The sequence below is a fragment of the Elaeis guineensis genome, chromosome 14 (assembly GCF_000442705.2).
Source record: "Elaeis guineensis isolate ETL-2024a chromosome 14, EG11, whole genome shotgun sequence".
NCBI lineage: Eukaryota > Viridiplantae > Streptophyta > Magnoliopsida > Arecales > Arecaceae > Elaeis > Elaeis guineensis.
This window is the reverse complement of record NC_026006.2, coordinates 4,183,974-4,195,419: the sequence shown is the minus strand read 5'-3', so window position 1 is coordinate 4,195,419 and position 11,446 is coordinate 4,183,974. Positions and strand designations below refer to the sequence as shown.

Genomic DNA, 11,446 nt, shown 5'->3' with positions numbered 1-11,446 from the left:
TCCACTTCTTTTTTGTTGAAGCATGGGTTGTTCTCTAGAGGTGGCAGACATATGATGTAGGAAATTCTCACTAAGTGTTTCAAAGAGCTGCCAGGCTTCATCCTCACTCTTTAGCATGAATGTCCCACCACATGATGCATCAACCATTTATCGGTGTTTCTCCGATAGACCATCATAAAAACATTGACAAAGTTGCCATTTAGGGACAGCATGGTGTGGACATTTACGAATGAGATCCCTTAACCTTTCCCATGTCTCATGAAAAAGTTCACCCTCCAATTGGAAAAAACTGGTGATAGCTTTTCTAATTTGATTTATTTTTCCAATTGGAAAGTATTTCTTGAGAAATTCTCTCTGAAGCTGATCCCAAGTTGAAATGGTTATAGAGTCTAAGGAGTTTAACCAATGTTTGGCTTTGTCCTTAAGTGAGAAAGGGAATAGTTTCAACCTAAGGGCATCATCTGAGAAGTTTTGAATTTTTACTGTGGTACAAATTTTAAGAAATTCATCCAAGTGTTTGTATGGGTCCTCGTTACTAAGTCCATAGAACGATGGCAATATTTGAATAATGCTAGACTTAATCTCATATTGGGTAGCTTCTACTGGAGGTGCTTGAATGCATGGAGAGTAGGTATATGTGGAAGGAGTAAAGTACTCCTTCAATTGCCTGGGTGGATCATTCTCCTAATTTCGGTCCATATTTTTACGTCTGTTGGCTCTAAAGGTTCTTTCTATTTCTGGATCAAAAGGTTGGATTTCTGGTCATAACGATCTACGGCCAAGCATACACCTTACAATTATACTTTAGAGCAAACACAGAAAATTTTAGTTTTTATAATATATATATATATATATATATTTATAATAAAGTGAGAAAAGAATGAAAAAAATCTAAAGAGAAGAACCTAAGAATTTTAAATCTATGAAAAGGGAGAAATTAGTTAATGTTTAGATGTTAATTGCAATCAACTTAAACAAGCATAGACTCTCTATCCTAAGATTAACTTAGATTTAGACAGCTCCTAACTTTCAAGACCGTCTTTGAACACTCCAAGCTCAAGACTGACTAACTGACTCGGCCAGGTAAGCGTAAGATGTGGGAGGTTCCCTGCTCGTTGCTTTCTTTAGACACCAACAGAGTTGGCCAGGTTAGTCAACGGAACCAATTGAAAACCACTTTCTTTAACCACTTGCCTTAGACATCGAGCAATTAACTAATCCATACTCGGTTCAACTCTAGACCTTTCTTATCCTATTGAGCTCGAAATTCCTAGGGCTGACGTCTAGTTGATTTTAAAATTAAGGCTTGGTTTAATGTAGAATGAAGGTTATGATTTTTGGGCCAAAGAAGGGTGATCAAATCCCCACCTTATCTGATTAATGGGTTATTGCCCTTAAGATTAATTATGGAGATGAGATGCAAAGAAACAAGGTGTCCAATCAAGTTAAAAATATTTATATTTGAGGTTACGCTATTTTAGTTAAGTGTTATGAAATGTCAGTGATTTTTTTTTTTTAATTCAACCATGCCAAGGTCCTCGGCAACAGGCCCCAAAATTTGATGTGTAGTCGTTGATAGCACCAAAAATAACTCTACTCACTACGTAGGTAGGATGAGTCGAGATCGTATCCTCAGGGATCTTGGGCTAAGTTGAGATTACAAAATAAAAGAAAGAAGCGTTGTTTTTAATTTAAAAAATAAATTATCTTAAAATTGATGTAATTAAAAAATAAAGAACTTGAGAGTTTTGAATTAATTTGCACAGCAGAGTTGTATCTTTTTTTTTAATTAAATAGATGCGATTAATCTTAAGAAAAATACCTATCTTTCCTCGACACACCCCGTACCCGTAGATCACGATGTGTCTCTGAAAAGTACTAGGTAAATAATTTTTTTTCCTCGACACGCCCCGTATCCGTAGATCACGGTGCGTCTCTGGAAAGTAAAAGTTATTCCTAATATTAATCTAACAGGAAAGCATAAATAAAAGCATATGAAAGAGAGTAAATAAAGAACTCATGATGATTTAAATAAAAAGCATAATCTTTATTGCATATAAAGAAATACAAGAAAGTTTAGAATAATAAACCATCTCTGTGTCATTATAAAATTTTTTTTCCACTCCCGAGACTGCTAGCCTAGCTGCTCATGAAGTAGTCCCTTTCTATCCCTCTATGCAAGGCTCTAGAAGAATTTCTGGGCTCCCTCTCCAATGAGAGTATAAAAGCTTTTTTATAGGTGTTAGGAGGGAGGAGTTTTACATGATTTTTCAATGTGGGACTAAAGAAAATACTAATGACTAAAAAATGGATGGATGAGATGGAAAGATCACAAACAGATAAAAAAATACAAATTTCCAAATATCATATTTTTTTCCTTTTAATGAGCATCTGTTTGAACGCGTCTGCTAGCAACGCGCCCATACCCGCGCCCCCGTGATGCCGCATCTGCTCATGCCCGCTCGCGATGCCGCGCCTGTGCCCGTGCCCACTCGCGCGCCCACGCGCTCACGCGCTCGCCCGCGGGCCCAGGAAGCTTTTGTTTCTTTTTGATTACCAAAAAAAAACTTTTATTTCTTTAAAATGATGCTAATATCTTTTTTAGATTCCTTGCATAGTATCTTCATTTTCTATAATACCGTATGCATCCTTCTTTTATTTTAATTTTATTTTAAGTCTAATTTTCTTCAAATTTGGGTCTTTTTGATCTATGAATCGAACTCTTTGTATCGGCGATCACTTTTTCTATAAAACATAAAAATAAGCATCAAATTCTTAATAAATAAAATAAATTAAATATAATTTTTTGCTTTAAATGACTTAAATTAAGTGTTTATCAGGGTTGGAAGAGGGTATGCGTCGGAAGAGACAGGCAACCGAGACCTCATCAGCTTTAATCCCTGCTCCGGCATCTGCTCCAGCTACTTCTCGATCTCCAATAAGCCCCAGTAAGATTCTCCTCTCCGATAGGAAGGTAGAGCCCGGCCAAAATATAGATTTCAATTTTTTTGAAAAGGAAGGATTTTCTATCGGATCAAAAATTAAGGATCAAGGTTGGAAATTCTACTGCTCACTTAAAGAAAATACCTATGTGAATCTGGTTAGGAAATTTTATCTGAACTTGAGCTATGGCAATGAAACAGTAAGATCCACTGTAAAGGGTATAGAAATTAGTCTTGATCCTATGCTTTTGGGGGGAATTCTTCATTTACCCTATGAGGGATACTCAAACATAGAACTCCCAGTTAAGGAGGAGGGAATTAATGTAATTCTAGAAAGAACCTTCTCGGGAAGCCTAAACAAATTAGAGGCCAAGATCCTTTCCATTAAGATGAGGATACTACACCAAATGGTAACTAAGTTATTCTTCCCTAAAAGTGGTAGACATGATCTCCTCTCAGGCCGAGACATCTGCATTATGTATCATGTTGTTACTCAAACCCTCGTGAACCTTCCGGCATTAATGATTGAAGCTATGAGAGAGACCCTGAATAGGTCCAAGGCACATTTGCCTTTCGGTATGGCTCTCACTTTAGTATTCAGGAGGTTTGGAGTTAGCTTTGAGGGGGAGGCAGTAGCTAGGCTTTCTCACTCCGACACTATCAACCGCCATACTCTGCACCGCATAGGATTTTCCAAGACTGATGGTGGTTGGTCAAAGGGTGTGGAAGAGAGAGCTGAGGGCAGAGCAGAGGAGGAAGGTCCTTCATCACCTCTCCATGATCACAGGGCAGTATCTCCAAACATTCAGTTCGTTTCAGATCACGAGGCTGGCCCATCAGAGTCTACGAGGAGGCACACTCCAGTCCAGTAGCCGGATAGCAGAGCACATCCCTCAGAGATCAGATTGGCTGATGACCAGATAGAGATGATATCTCAGTGCGTAGCTTCCATACTATCTCGTCAGATGGGTACTTCAGCTTTTACTTAGGGATTGACATTTCATGATGTATCTGATCAGACACTAATCCCCCACATCTCCACTATGTTCCAGATGATTTCTGATCAGTCAGTACGCATCGAGCAGCTTGAGGGTTGTATAGTGAGACTGACTGGCAGAGTATTTGACTTGCAGAGGCAAGTGCTAGCTCTGGCCCATCCACAGCCACATGAGGACATCACTGAGGTCTCAGACCTATCTGCGGAGGTAGCCAGACTGCGAGGAGTCTTGGAGAGTGGGTTTGATTTTCTGAGGAGAGAGATCAGGGGCTCCAGTGAGCATGTATCCACTCAGTTCATTGCACTGCTACAATCTGTTTCAAGAGCCTTAAACCTTCTGGATATTATCAGACTATCACTTGTAGCACAGTCCTTTGGTTCACAGCCTTCAGGATCCTCACATCCCTCCACTCGTGCCGGCACCTCCACCCGTGGCAGAGGCAGACGGGGTCGACGTCGAGCCCATGGTCGTGATCCTTCATCTCCTCATCCCATCTCCGATTCATCTGACTCTGATCCATCCAGTCATGATCTCTACTAGATCTTGTGTAGTCAATCTTTTCTTTAGTTTTTGTTTAGGATATGTAATGCAATATTGACTGTTTGATTTTTGGATAGTCTCTATCCATGTCTTTTGTATTCTAAGTCAACATCTATGTATTGAACCATCTTTGTACTCACTCATCTTTTGGATATATATATATACACTTTGACTTTCAATGAATATCTCTGAATGTGATCCACTTGAATTACTTTTAAATTGTGAAAAACTTGAATAGCAATATCTTTTAAATGAGCAAATTGATATATCTTTTACGATTGCTATATTAAGGGGGAGTAAAGCAATAAGCAATACAAAATGGTAAAGCAATAAGCAATTAAAGAAGGAAGCTAGAGAACTAAAATTGATCCCATCAAAAAGAAGGAATAGAAGATATGTTCAAAAAGGGGGAGTAGAGAATCAAGATTGATGCTGTCAAAAAGGAGGAGTAGAGAATCAAGATTGATAAGATTGAGCAAAAGTTCAAAACATCTACTGTGAGAAAAATATAGATTGAACTATAAGCAAATCTCAAATTTATAAACAAATTCCAAATCAAGATTGTGCAATACAAGCAATACAGATTGAACTATAAGCAAATTTCAAATTTATAAATAGATTTCAACTTTATAGTAAATTTTAAATCTGTCTTAAAACTGCTTATGATGCATTTCGTTCCAATACTTGGCTATGATATTTAAGTGATGCATCTTTATAAATTTGAAATTCATGTTCAATACTTTATATATACTTTTGCTCAAATATTTTGTCATCATCAAAAAGGGGGAGATTATTGCTCCTTGGATTGATTTTGATAATTACAAAGTATTTGAGAGGATTACTAATGATTTTAGCTTGAAAAAAGATTTATTACATTTCAGGGGTAAAATCATAATTTCATCAATACCTGATTCAGAAGTCTCAAGAACAAGAACATAAGACATGTAGTCTACTGGAGAAAATTTCAACATTTTTAGAAGTATATTTTGCAAGAAAATTAGGTTTTTATTTTTGAGTCAACCCCATGAGTCGACTCATGGCTTAAAGAGCTGAACGGTACGCTGAAATTTTGGCTGGCACTCTCTGTGAGTCGACCCCATGAGTCGACCTCTGCTGCTTTTAGGCCAAAATTACAGAACTATTATTTTCTGCTATTTTTCACAGAGGTCGATCCTATGAGTCGACCCATGAGTTTGAGTCGACCTTATGAGTCGATCCCTGTGATGAAAAAGTTTTGCAACAGCTAAATTTTTTATCCATTTTATTTGCATTTAATGCTCATTTAATGTGCTCTAACGGCTCTATTTCAGCCCAGATTACTCTCCACCATTATTTGAAGATATATATAGGGACTTAAAGGTGGGAATCAAGAGAGAAAATAGAGAAAAAGAGAAGGATTTTAAAAGAAGATTTCAAGTATACTTTTCAGCCCTAAGCAAGAGCCCACTCAAAGCATTCAAGAAGCTTTTAATTCAAGTTCACCAACTCCTCAAGTGCTCATTCAAGTCTCCAACCACCTTGAGGAAATCAGAAAGAGCTTTCTTCCATTCGAGTAAAGTGTATTTAAAGCTTCATTCACTCATTAAAGGAGCTTCTTTTGTATTTTCTATGCTGTTAATTGCAATACTCTTTTTGAGTTATTATTTTTATTTTGGAAGGATTCCAAAACGTGGGAAGGTTGATCCGAACCTTGAATCGGATTGTATTGGATTGGCTTGTACCCGAGAAATAAGTGGACTAGCTTGGGATAGCTAGAGTCAGAGTTTCTGACGAGTGTATTCAGGTTGAATACAAGTTAGTGGATTGGAATTTTCAAGAAGGAGCTTGGGGAGTGGATGTAGGTGCAAGGTTGGCACCGAACCACTATAAATCCTCTTGTTTGTGTTGTGCTTAATTGCTCTTCTTTAGAACTTCTTTATTCTCTTGCATTCTTGCATTCAACCATTAGCCTTGAATCAATTACTCTCTCCTTACTAATCTTGCTATTGTTAAATAATCTTCATAAGTTGAAAGTTAAGTTTAATTTTCTTAGAAACCCAATTCACCCCCCCCCCCCTCTTGGGTTGCATAGCTAGGCAACAAGAACCAAATGGACTTGATTCTTGGCTAAGTGGTCTAGCACGAACTATTAGGTTGATCTAATCGAAACTAATTAAACCAGTTGGTGTCTAAGGTAAATCAGATCGATGGTTTTTAATTGGCAGCTCGCTTATTGGTCATTTCTGATGGTGTCTAAGGTAAGCATTGGCAAACCCTCCCACCGATCGAACTTCCCTGACCTCTTAGTGAAATTATATTTTGATTGGATCACTTGACTATTCGAGCTGACCCATGTCAGCTAGGTAAATCAGTGTGACTGATTTAGGTGCTCCTAGACCAGCCCTTTTAATGGTCTCCCTTAAGCTGACTTGATGAAGCCAGTGGGAGGATCATGATAAGCTAGTTCATCTGATCTCCTCCTTTAAATTAATTAAATCTTCTAAAATTATTAGGTCTTTAAAATAAAATAGTTATGATGATAACTAGATCATAGCCTTCCATTAAGTGGATGATAATGGGTCCGTCAGTTGGATAATCATTGGAGGCCCAAAGGCTTGGTGCTTATCGGCTGATGGAATTATCATTCATAATATGATTTCTAGACTGCATCTTTCTAAATAGTGGTTAGGTTAGCCAACCAAAGTTGGGCCTAATCATTCATTGGCTAGATGGGCCAAGTATGGTCATGTTAATGGTTGGACCTAACCAGACCTTTTCAGTGGAGGCCAAAGCCTACTGATTAGGGACTGGGGCAAAATTAAAATACTAAAAATTATTTAGAGAAATAATTGGTTATAAACCTACCCTTAGATGTACATGGGTTGGCCAACCAAAGTTGGACTTGTGTGCAGTCTAAGTGGATTCTAATACCCATTAAGGAATTAGGGTAATTCCTTGAATTGGAGATAGAGGCTACCAATTCGAATAAAATAGTGGGAGAAACTTTTTAATAAAAGTTCAAATCTTTAGGTTTAATGAATCAATTACTAATTAGGTTATGATTTTTCTTTGTACAGATATGGCCACTTTCCTATCATTCCGATCATTGTTGGATAATAAAAATTTGATAGGACCCAACTTCGATAGCTGGTATCGAAAGTTGAAGATAGTCCTGGAGCATGAATGGATCCTATATGTGATAACGGATTCTGCACCTGAGGAGCCAGCTGCCAATGCACGTGGAACAGTCAGAGACACTTACCAGAAGTGGCTCAGTGATCGAGCCATGGTGTGCTGCATCATGCTGGCTACCATGAGCAACGAGTTCAGTCACAGATTTGAGATGGCTCAGCCAAAGGACATGCTCCAAGTGTTGGAGGATGCCTTTGGCACACCCGATGACATGGAGAGGCACAAGACTAGTTGTGCCATCTTCAACGCCAAAATACGAGATGGTACCTCTGTCATTGATCATGTATTGTACATGATCGAGCTGATGGAGTGTTTGAGCAAGCTCGATTTTCCCTTGCATGAGTAGCTTGGGAAAGATGCAATACTGAACTCACAGCCCAAGTCTTATCTCCCATTCCTCACTCATTATAGAATGACAAAGCCTAAAGTAAACTACCACGGGTTACTGGGGTTGCTTCAGAACTTTGAGAAGGATCACAAACTCTACAAGGAGTCGGTGAACTTAGTGGGAGGTTCATCTTCTGGTTCTCACCCCTTGGAGAGAGGGAAGAAGAACAAGAAGAAGAAAGTGAAGAAGGTGCAAGTTCAGGTTAGAACATCAGTGCAGGGCCAGACCAGAAAGATCAAGCCCGATAAGAGTCAAGCTAAATGCTTTTTTTGCAAGAAGCGGGGGCACTGGAAGAGGAACTGTCCTCAGTACATTACCTCCCTAAATCTGAACAGGCAGAGAAAGAAGCAAGCTGTTGCTGGGCAAGATATTTATATGATAACTCCTTGCAATTTTTCTATTTGTGATATAACTGACTGGATATTGGATATCGGTAGCCCTTACCATATTTGTAATTCGTTGTAGGGGTTGCAGGTCAGTAGGAGACTCGAGCAAGATGAGAGGTTCCTAAACGTTGGAAATGAAAGACCAGTTTTAATTCTAGCATTAGGAATCTTGAAACTTGTATTTGAATCCCATACTGTTGTTCTTAATGATTGTTATTTTTGTCCCAGTTTCTTTTTAAATGTTATTTCTGTAGGCCTTCTGGCCAAAAATGATTATGAAATTTTAATAAAGAAACAAGTTTGTAATATCATTATGAATGGTGTTACTATTTTTTATGAATATTTGAACAATGGTGTGTATATGTTATCACAACCTGTTAACGTAGTCTATTCTACAGGCAAGCACCCTAGATTAGATAGTGTATCAGATATCTATTTATGGCACTATAGGCTAGGTCATATAAACAAGAATAGGATAAACAGGTTGACTCAAGAGGGAATCCTCGAAGTCAGTGATTGTGAACCACTTCCAACCTGTGAGTCCTGTCTTCTTGATAAAATGACCAAGTCACCTTTTATTGAAAAAGGTGAGAGAGCTTCTAAGCTCTTGGGCCTAATACATACTGATGTATGCGGGCCCATGAGCATAAGTACTAGAGGTGGATATTTCTACTTCATCACTTTCACGGATGATCTATCTAGATTTGGATATGTCTATCTGATAAAACATAAGTCGAATTCATTTGAAATATTCAAACGATTCCAAAGTGAAGTAGAAAAACAAACTAGGAAGAGTATTAAAACTCTTCGCTCTGACTGAGGAGAGGAATACCTTTCTGGTGAGTTTTTCACATATCTAGGAGAGAATGAGATTCTCTCCCAATGGACTCCTCCAGGAACACCACAGCATAATGGTGTGTCTGAAAGGAGAAATCAGACTCTGTTAGATATGGTCCGATCTATGATGGGTTTTGCCAACTTATCGATATTCTTCTGGGGATATGCACTCGAATTAGCCTATTATCTATTAAATAGGATTCCAAGTAAGTCTGTAATTAAGACTCCATATGAGATATGGACAGGGCGTAAGCCAGCATTTTCACACCTTAGGATCTGGGGGTGTCCAGCCTATGTCAAACAGTTAGTTACAGATAAACTTGAACCTAAGTCTGACAAATACACATTCATAGGGTACCCCAAAGAGACCAAAGAATATTTTTTCTACTATGCTAATGAACAAAAGGTGTTCGTCAACCTTAAGGCAACCTTTTTAGAAAAGGAGTTCCTTGGTGAAGGAACTGTTGCCTCTAAGGTTAAACTTGATGAAGTTCAACAGGTAGAAAGACCAACATCAATAGCTGAACCTGAGTCAGATTTGATTAGATCAGATCCAGAGCCCAATGTACCTGCACCATTAAGGCGATCCAGTAGAGTACCGCATCAGCCAGGCAGATACTATGATTTCTTGGTCCGAGATGGTGATCCCATCCAACTCGATGAGAACAATGAGGATCCGATCACCTATATGGATGCAATGCAGAGATCTGATTCTGAGAAATAGCTTGAAGCCATGAAATCCAAAATAGAGTCCATCAAGGTCAATGATGTATGGACATTGGTTGACCCACTTGAAGGGGTAAAACCCATTGGGTGTAAATGGGTCTTCAAAAGGAAGAGGGGTGCAGACAGAAAGATAGAGACCTATAAAGCCCATCTGGTTGTCAAGGAATATCGTCAACATTATGGTATTGACTATAACGAGACTTTCTCTCCTGTGGCAATGCTCAAATCCATTCGAATAATGCTTGCAATTGTTGCCCATCTGGATTATAAGATCTGGCAGATGGATGTAAAGACAGCTTTTCTAAATGGAGAGCTGACCGAAGAGGTGTATATGATATAACCTGAGGGGTTTACATCCACAGATGAGTCCAAGGTGTGCAAGCTTCAGAGATCCATTTATGGATTGAAGCAAGCTTCTCAGAGTTGGAACATGCATTTTGATAAGGTGATCAAAACGTATGACTTTGTTAAGAACGGAGAAGAGCCCTGCATCTATAAATGGGCAAATGGTCCAGTTGTAGTATTCCTTGTCTTGTACGTGGATGATATTCTCTTAATCAGGAATGATATCCTCACACTACAGGGAATAAATGTTTGGTTGTCATTGCAGTTCTCCATGAAGGACTTGGGTGAAGCATCCTACATCCTAGGGATGAAGATCTATAGGGATAGATCTAAAAGGATGCTTGGGTTATCCCAGTCCACGCACATAGACACTGTGCTGAAGAGATTCAGCATGGAGAATTCTAAAAAGGGCTATCTACCGATAGGCCATAGAATTTCTCTCTCTAAGAAGGATTGTCCGATAACTCCTAAAGAAAGAGAGCGTATGAGTAGAGTCTCATATGCATCGATCGTGGGATCTATCATGTATGCCATGACATGTACAAGGTCAGATATGGCATACTCACTAGGAGTAGTGAATAGATACCAATCTGATCCTAGAGAAAACTACTGGAAAATGGTTAAAGCCATCCTTAAGTATTTGAGAAATACTAAGGACCAATGGTTGGTTTATGGTGAGTCAGATCTGAAACTTGTGGGGTTCACAGACTCCAGCTTTCAATCTGACCATGATAACAGCAGAAGTGTGTCGGGTTATATCTTTACTCTGAATGGTGGAGCCATCTGTTGGAAGAGTTTCAAGCAGCATACTGTGGCAGACTCTGTTTGTGAGGCAGAGTACATCGCAGCATCAGATGCCGTGAAGAAAGCTGTGTGGCTAAGAAAATTCATTACCGAGCTCGGAGTAACACCCTCCCTCGATGGTCCGGTCCTGCTCTACTGTGATAGCACTAGTGCCATAGCTCAGGCGAAGGAACCCAAAGAACACTAGTGGACAAAGCATATTTTGTGCTGCCTCCATCTGGTCTGAGAGATCGTGGATCAAGGTGACGTCGACCTTTAGAAGATCGATGGAAAGGAGAACCTAGCTGACCCCTTCACTAAAGCCCTGAC

The 11,446-nt window shown here is 39.1% G+C and overlaps 1 non-coding gene across 1 annotated transcript; it reads left to right on the top strand.

The window, feature by feature from the left end:
• Nucleotides 1–205: 205 nt before the first annotated feature.
• Nucleotides 206–311, top strand: LOC140853912 (small nucleolar RNA R71). The gene has a single exon (XR_012137054.1). It is a non-coding gene; the product is annotated as a small nucleolar RNA R71 (small nucleolar RNA).
• The last annotated feature ends 11,135 nt before the right edge of the window (nucleotides 312–11,446 follow it).